Source organism: Castor canadensis, chromosome 1 (genome assembly GCF_047511655.1).
Source record: "Castor canadensis chromosome 1, mCasCan1.hap1v2, whole genome shotgun sequence".
NCBI classification, from domain to species: domain Eukaryota; kingdom Metazoa; phylum Chordata; class Mammalia; order Rodentia; family Castoridae; genus Castor; species Castor canadensis.
In genome coordinates this window covers 118,277,729-118,287,227 of record NC_133386.1, presented here as the reverse complement: position 1 = coordinate 118,287,227, position 9,499 = coordinate 118,277,729, and positions in this window count along the sequence as shown.

Here is a 9,499-nt window from a genome sequence, read left to right as displayed (position 1 = left end):
GCAGGGTGTGCTAGAATCTTGATTTTTCTGCTTTTAGACTTCTACCTTGTTCATCTGTAAAGAAGTTTATTTTTTTAGCTCAGAGAGTGAAAATGGAAACAACCCAAATGTCTGTCCATTGCTTGATGGACAAATGACAGTATATGCACTAAAGAGTATTACTCAGCAATAAAAATGAAAGAACTCTCAATCCATGCAATATTGCTGCCACATGCTGTTAAGACATGACAGAGTAAATAAGGCAAAACTAATGTTGGAAATCAGCAATTAGGCAAGTGAGGCAGAAGGGACTAAAAAGACACAGGAGCAAGTTTTCAGGGATAAATGGAGCTTTCTGTACCTTGAGCTGAGTATTAGTTACACAGGTAACCAAACCTCACTGAACTGTAAACTTAAGATCTGTACTTTTACTGTAGGAAAATTATGCTCTAATAAGTTATATTGAACATCTTCTCTTGTAAAATCTATGTGGAATGCAATGGTCAGGAAAAAAAATCAATGGTATCTAACTTTTGATAACTTCATCTCTACTGAAGAAACATACAAGTCTGATAGGTGAGGAAACAGCTGCCAAAAATCTCCCTTCTTAACTCCTATACTGCAGTGTGTCAGCATCTGCAAGTGGTAATGTGGAGCCTGGGGATTTACAAATGAACATGACTAACACTTCACAGAGAGGCTGGGGTGCAGCTCAGTGGCAGAGCACTTGCCCAGCATGCACAAAGCCCTGGGTTCAATCCCAGTAACACACACACACAGTCAGTCAGTCAGCTTGGTCTTTCAACTATATTTACCAGGGAGTTAAGAATCAAAAATTAGTGACTCAAGTGGTAGAATGCCTGCTGTGCAAGCTCAAAGCCCTGAGTTCAAACCCTGGTACCACAAAAAAAAAAAATCAAAAATTAGAAGAGCCTTTCTAGGCAGGTACACTGACTAAAATAAGAAATTAACATCTCAGAGACTGACTGCAAGGAGAAACTACCCTTTTGCCCTGGCCAGCAATACAATGTAATATATGAATGGAGGCACATATACCTTACATATCTCACTACTACTAGGAGGCATCTCACATTGCATGTAGGTAACACATATAAGGATCCTGTCATCAAGATAAATTTTATATATGTTCTATTTCTTCTGTTTAAAGAAGAGTATTCTGCTTTAAAAGGCAATAAATTGCTACAAAGCATATATTTATAAAATATTTTAAAGTTAAGTCTTTTGTAATTCTTTTCTCAGATCACTACCATGCTACCTTGATGCACTGTTTTGTAGAAAACAGTGTTAAAACCATACTTTTCTACTGTCCATGCAAGTAAATCATTATCTCTGGATATCAGTTCCCTCCATCATTTCTAAATGATTTCTAAAGGAGAAAAAACAAAAAGTTTTGAAATTTTTGCAGTTTGAGCCCAGGGCTTTGCACAATGTAGGCAAGCTCGCTATGGCTTGGTATGAACCAACTCTTATTTTTGAGACAGGATCTCACTACCTTTGCCCAGGCCAAACCCAAAGAGTATCCTCCTGCCTCAACCTCCTGAGCAGCTGGGATTATAGATGTGTGTGCCCATGTCCAGCTTCTTGTTAGCTTTTTGAAGCAAACACGAGCTGCCAAAACAGATGTGGTTTGGAGTAAAAATAGTAATCTTTTGCAACTTATTCTTCCTTTAAATGATAAGTTCTTGTGTGTGTGTGTATGTGCACGCATGAGGTTTGAACTCAGGACTCTGCACTTGCAAAGCAGGCACTCTACTGCTTGAGCCACACTTCCAGACCATTTTGCCCTGCTATTTTGGAGGTGGGGGTTTTGCAAACTATTTGCTCTGTGCTGGCCTCAAACTGTAATTCTCCCAAGCTTAGCCTCCTAAGTAGCTAGGGTTACAAGTGTGAGCCACCACCCTGAATTGCTTAAAATTTACATCAGAATATGCAAGAGTAAAATAAAAACTATTTTTCAAAAAAAAAAAAGTACACAAAGTTCTGGAATGCAATACACAGTAATCCTCATTAGTATTTTTTAAAATCGCCAGTTCTTTTATTCTGGGGATGTAAGTAACAAGTGCATACATAGGTCATCTGTTTTATCAATGAAGTTCAGAACTTCAAATATACCAATTAATTGACCTTTTCAGTATAGAAATGAGTTTAAGGTAAAATAGCAACCTTAGAGATAAAGACAATGGACGGGAGGCACTGCTCAAGCAGTGGAGCTCTGGCTTTGTAGGCATGAAGGTCTGAGTTCAAATCCCAGTCCCAAACCACCACCTCCCCCACAAAATTACAAACCAGATAGATTTTAGCTTTTGTTTCTAAACTATGGACTTGTTTGCTCTTTTCCTTCTATCTTTTCAATAGCTCTTAGTTATCCATTTCTTCCAATTGCCGATGTGACTATTCTAAATTCAGATGAACTGTATCTTTTACTTAAAGGAATAATGCAACTTCCCTTGAGATCACCCACTTCCTTTCCCCCACTTTTTAAGCACAATTTCCCTAACTTCAGCCAGGGTAATCATCCTAAATATGATCATACCACAAACTACTAAAAAAACCTGTAGTATGGACTCCCATTCCCAGGTATGTTGTTTGTAGTAGGAAAAAGTGGGTCAAATGAAAATCAGTTTTTGAAATATAAGAGCTGTGGCAGCACTGATGACCAGATATATTAAGTTTTAGCACATCTGGACAGCACATTCTATGTAGTGAGACTACCAACAGTTTTCTTTCCTAGGGGTATTTCCCAATTCATGGCATGGGCTAGATTTCAGGTTCAGCATGGACAAAGGCACTTTACTAGGGGATAATCACAAGAGATTTTTGCATATTCTACCACGATGAACTGGAATCTAGAGGAGTCCCAAACCCAATGTTACCATGTTGCTTAGGAGATGGGACATGGGTGCAAAGTTTGGGAACTGAGCAAAGCAGTTTTCAAACAGAACAATACCATCTCTTAACTCCAAGTTTATCACACCCTAGTCTTTCTGCATGAATTCCCTTTCCCTCTCTTCATTTGGCTAATTCTTACCCATTTTCTCCCCAAGAATCTGGCACCTATGAAGAAATTCATCCATGAAGTCTACCAAAATATGTTCCACAACTCTTCACAGACATACTTTTTAATTTTTATTTAGTAATCTTCTGCTTTCCTTTCTGGAAGCTTTCTTGGAAGCAGAGGCTGTGCGCTTGATCACTTATCTCCAGCACAGAGGAAGTGACCATAGTGTTTCTGTGGGATGATACAAACTAAGCAAAGAATGGCTACAAACTCTTACTAAAAACCTTAAGTGTTGGGTGCCAATGGCTCACACTTGTAAATCCTACCTATTTGGGAAGCTGAGATCAGGAGGAATTGTTCCCAGGCAATTGGTTTAAGACCCCTTTTCCAAAATAACCAGAGTAAAGTGGGCTGGAGGTATGGTAACACAGTACAGTGCCTGCTTTGCAAAAGCAAAGCTCTGAGCTCAAACCTCAGTCCCACCAAAAAATAAGGTATTGAAAAAATCTAAACTTCAACGGATCTCAAGATTTCTGGGCAATGCATAACTGATATGAAAAGTGTATCATATATAGTTGATACACTTTGCTATAATTTATAGCAAGATTTCATGCCGTTCTTCATTAAAACATTCTAGTTCAGTAAATTTTAAGAAAATGCTTTTCCCTTGTGATGGGACTTTCCTAGCTTTTCATAAATGATTTAAATGACTGAATTGTTTGTCTAATACACTAACATCTAATTTTTTAAACAATGCTTCTTTTGCCGTATTAAAGTGACAGTTACTTGTCTATGTGCATGGTCTTCTAATCACCTCCATCTAATACAGATGTAGACAGGCTCAGAGTCCAGCTGATAATCACATTAAGGTTATTCATATGCATACACCTTTAGAAGAGTCAAGGTCATGAGCCTTTTATTCTCACTCAGTCCTTCAGCTCCAAGACCCACCATTAATTCTTGTTAACTGCCCATTTTAGTTCTTATTAACTAAGTAAACAACTCAATTGACTACTGCCAAACTGAAGCCTGTTAATCTTATCATGATCATTCAGTTATTTGGCACTAAGAAAGGCAGGAATAAACACTAACAAGCAAATGGCAGTTTTGATTTGGGGTTTCACATGTTGACTTAGTGTCTTCAGTTTCATGGTTAAGAGTTTTAGACTCTGGAGGCAAAGTCCCTAAATTTAAAACCAAATTTCACCATTTTGTACCTGTGACCAAAGGCGTTATGTGGTTTTCTTTTGCCTCTGAATACAGGTAATAGTACACAGCATAATCAGAGATACTCTCAGAAATAAATGAGAAACTACCATAAAGTACTTGGTGGAGTACTGGGCGTGTTCTAATTGCAGGAAACACAAAAACTATCTTATCTACAGCTTCAAGTTACTTCTTGTAATACTTCGTAACCCAGACCCCAGGCACTGTGTACCACAAAGGCAGGGCTATTATTCTTTTCTGAATGAAAATGCCCTCAAAGTAGTTCAGAATGCTATCAGCTTGGCATCCTCAAAGTTAGCTAATTGATATTTACATAATGCCAATTTACTTTGGATTTCCAAATCCTGAAAGCCTGCTCATTAAGCTGTAGACTTTAATAGCCTGGACTTCATGTGGATTTCTTTTTTTTTAAAGATTTCTTGGACTCAGTAATCTTACCAAGAAAATTACTTCCTCCAAACCCTTTGCTAAATTCCCTTTTCAGTTTCTTATTTCCTAAATCTAGGAGTTGAATTCCCTAATTCAAGATTCTAAATCTCTAAATATCTCTCCTCTTCTTGCTCCATCTGTCATGTTTCTTGCCCTTATTCTAACATCATACTACTTCCAAAATGCTACTTTCTATCAAATTGAATGTTGCAAAAGTCAAACTGTATTATCAATATACAAAAGAAGTGAAAGGAAAAGGTGCACAACTGGAGTTTTCAGGAGAATAGAGGAGTTTTAAGACACACACATTCACACACAAGCACGATGCTGAAGTGTACTATGGGGGATCAGGTAAACACTTCTGACATGGTGTACATGTACACTAGATGTGAACCATGAAGTAAACAGATTCTGGGAACCAGGTTCTTCACTGTAGTGGTAAGTTACAATGATCAATATGGTAATGGATTTGAGTTGGAGACATGCAAGTTCATGGTTAGCTTAACACAGACACAGCAAAATACAGAACTGTTTATTAACATGAATAGATACAAATATTTCCTTGATGTTAACAAGATGCCTAAAGGCAAAGACTCCAGTAACAATAAGCACACTAGAACCCAAGATACTCAGAGAAATGGCTGATTCTAAGATTTGTGTAGAAAATACACAAAATGAACTTAGCACATCTTGAAATGCCAGGAAATAAACTAAAGTCTAAATAAAAAAGCAAAACAAAACAAAACAAACAAAAAAAACCAGACATACATACACAAAAAAAAACCCAACCCTGAATAATGACACATTTTTGACAATGGAAAATAGGAGTCAAAAGGCTGCAATAATCTGGAACAATATAAGCCACATAATAAAGTATTTGATTATAACAAGAAAAAAACATTTGTGAGTCTGTACTGAAATAAATGGAATGTGTTACAAATCTGTGCAGAAAAATTCCAAGTTAACTTTTCTGTATACTCTGTTCCATAAGGAGACAGAAGTAGTTCCCAAGTCCTTCCAAAGAATAGGAACTGGCGGGAGGAGTAATTTTACAGTAAAACAAATCCCGACAAACATTACCTAAGAAAGGTAACCAAAAGTCATCATTACATAATGAACTTTTGGTATGACTAGATAAGAATGGTACTAAGGTTCTATGGTTTTTTCTTTCTCCAAAGCACATTAGTTTAAAGGTAAGATAACTAAGTAAATCCTAATTGAGGGACATTTGTAACACCTAAGTACTCGAAAACTGTTGAGGGTTTTGAGACTGAGAAAGTGTCAAAACCAAGAGGAATGCAAGGAGATGTGACAAGTAATTACAATGTCTCCCACAAAGAACACTGGAAAAGACATTTGGTACCAACTATGCTAACTTGAATACACATGGGCTTCAGTTAATAATAATGAGCTAATATTGGTTCACTAATTCTAATGCAGTATCAGTTAACAGGGGAAACTGGGTGTGGTGTACATGGAAACTCTCTGTAATATGTTCCATGTTTTGTACAAATTTCAAACTGCTCTGAAGCAAACTTCACTGAAAAGAAATTGAGCCAACAAAAGAAAGGCAGTGGTAAGTCTAATCAAAACTCCATGCTGTTAGCTGCTTTAAAAGATCAATCTCCACCAACATACATGTTAAGTGATACATGCCAGACACAGAAGGATAAATATCACATGTTCTCACTCATCTGTGGAAACCAGTATGACACCCTGTAAAAGAATGGAATGGAACAAGATCACTAAAGACTGGGGAAGGCAGCGAGTGGGGCGGGGTGGGGGTGGGGGGGAGCGGGAAAAAGAATAATCACTACTGGTTCTACTTTAGCTGGCAGGGTAATTATTGGGCAAAACAGTCCAGGGTACACTTCAAAATAACTAGAAGGGTTCAAATTTCCTCAAACATAAAATAATAGTATGATTAATACACACTTGTATACATGTGTTGAATTACTATAATGTACACTATGATGAACTTTTTATATCAGGACTACCTTGAATTGCAGATTCTTGGGACCCATTTCTAATTTCTGATTTAACAGTTTGGATTTAGGTTTAAGAATTTGCACTTCTAACAAATTTCCATTGCTGGTATAGAAATGGTATTCTGACCACTGGCTTGGCTTAGAAAATTAAGACAAAATTCAAATGATTCTTTGCTCCTCTTACTTAACAATCTTATTTGTGGTCATCTATGTTAATAACTTTCGGATATCCCAAATTATGTGACTGTTTAAACTAGGTCCCACATAAATAGGGAAAACAGGTTAAGTTTGTTGCTGCTTCATTATAGGTTTTATCAGATACACATTCCCATCTCTAATACACGCATCATAATCAAACTGGCGAAACTTTGACCATTTCTTGCTCCGAGGATTGTGAGTTTTCTGCAGGATCTTTACAGAAACTACAGAACAGAGTTCTCAATTCCCAAGTAGTAAGTTTTTAACATGTTATTACAACCAAAACCATCCAAGAAAAAGGACTATGTATTTTATAAATTTCTTTTCTAACAAAGTATTTACTCCTGGTTAGCAATCAAACTGTTATTAGTTTTCCATGGTATACACCAATGTTTTACGAAGCCTACTCATTCAATTGAAAAACGAAAGTTAAGAGCACAGAATGCAAAGTCAGGCTAAGTGTGAAATCTTTACCTCTAAACTCACTTGGTTCAACTCTGGATAAACACAGAGCCATGAGTAGTTTTCTCACTGTACTGTGACAATAGAAACAACCTTGTAGGGTAGGCATGTAGGATACATATTATCCCTATTCCTTTTAATTCTTTCAATAGTGCCTACCCAATTCTTTCATTCTGATTCTTTCAATAGTGCCTACCCAATTACTGCAGGGTCAGACATTTACAAGAGCCAACCAATATGCTAAATACCAGAGTGGAAGATGGGAATACAATGGTGGCCAAAAGAAAGCATCAGGGTTAACATGAGCCCACTAGGAGACACAGACAGTAACTAGCTAAATCATACAAATAATAATAATAAAAACCATTAATATACCTATGTAATGCTTTCACTGGAGGAGGTGAAATTATCTTACAGTTTCCTTAACCAAGCTTAATCACTAATCTTAGTGTAATTAGCAAACCTTTTAAAAGTTTCACAATCTAATCATTTGAACAGCATGCTTGCTCTTGGAAAAAGAATGACATATTAAGTAACATACAATCTTTAAGCAATATAAAATGTTTAAGGTTGCCAGTTTGTTTATTCTACTAAACATTAAAGGTGACCCACTAAATTGGAAAACTAAAAAAATACATTAATGAGAATTTAATGAAAACATGGTCTTTAGAAAACTATTCTTGAAGGAATTCTTTACATTAAAAACGCTATGAAAACCTAGTATCAAGCAATGACTAGAGAGAAGACAACTTTGCAAACCTGGCATTTTAGAGATAATGTTATACATGTAAAGTCATGAGTATCTATAATTTAAAAAAGGCAAACCATGCAACATCAGATGAATTTAAGGTGTAAGAATAGCAGGGAAGCAGTCAGGGATAAAACCCACCCTCTCACCTTTCAAACTAAAAGGAAAGATCTATCAATAAAACCTTAAAACAAGCTGGATAGAACAGTTTGCATTTTGGAATGAGACCATGGAAACCTGACACTGGCAGAAGAAAAAAAGTCAGTACCAGAGAAAATGCCAAGTCAAAATCACTTACAATGAGACAAGATAAAATAACCCATTACTGTTCCAATAGATAAAAGTACAGGGCTGTTAAAAAGAAATGAAGTTACAAAGTACATACCCAAACGCTCCCAAATGGACCAGATCTCACACACCAGTTTTGAAAGGTTTACTTGATGAGGATGGATACAGGACATACATTTTCAGGCTTAGGAATGATTGATTATTTTAAATCATGGGTTTGGGGGAACAATAACTCAAAGGCTTCTTAGAACATCTGCAAGAATGCTTTAAGGTTCTCTTCAATTTGATGGTTGAAATTTATGCATATTCCCACAGTGATTTTTCCAGAATTCTTCTGCCATGTCTTTAGGGAATTTTTTTAAATAGAAAACAAGGCATTCTGATATTTATCTGCTTTGTGTGAAGGTATGGTGTAAAAAGCTGGCTGCTTGCTACTGCTTGCATAGTCCTGATAGTCCATTGTAATCATCACAGTTTCAAACTACCAATAAAGTAAACATATGCTGCAGTACCAGCTAAAAAAAAAATTGATGGCTAAAGAACTGTCTGAAGAAAATCAAACAAATTGAAATCCTAACACAAAATATAAATTATGAAGTACTATCAATATATATTTTCCAAAAGTTACAATATCAACCTGTAAGTAAACATTTGATTTTAAGTTGTACTAGTGGCTTAAATTATACATGAAAATTGGGATAGGTCTCAAGACCTACTTTTCAAGTGTTCTACTAAAAAGAGATGGTTAAAATTAAATGTTCTTCCTGGGTGTGGTGGTACAAACCTGTAATCCTAGTACTCTGGAGGCAGAGGCAGGAGGATCAAGAGTATAAGGCCAGCCTGGGCTAGGAGACCCTGTCTCAAAAAGAATAAAAATAAAACAAAATCAAAGTTCTATTTCAGTAAACAGTATTGTACCAAGGTTAAAATCTGAGTTTTCTAAGTGTCCTAAGGTTATGTGAGATTTTAACACAGGGGACATAGTAATAGAGAATACAAAGAACTCATGCACCTTGTTTTTCATTTTAGAATTCTTCTATAAATATAAAAGTATCTCAAAGTTAGAGGCTGAAAAAGGAAGCTCAATTTCTTAGAACATTTCTTCCTTTACACTAGCAAATGCACTAGGCAAGAATTACAGCATCTTAAGTTTCCTGTGTT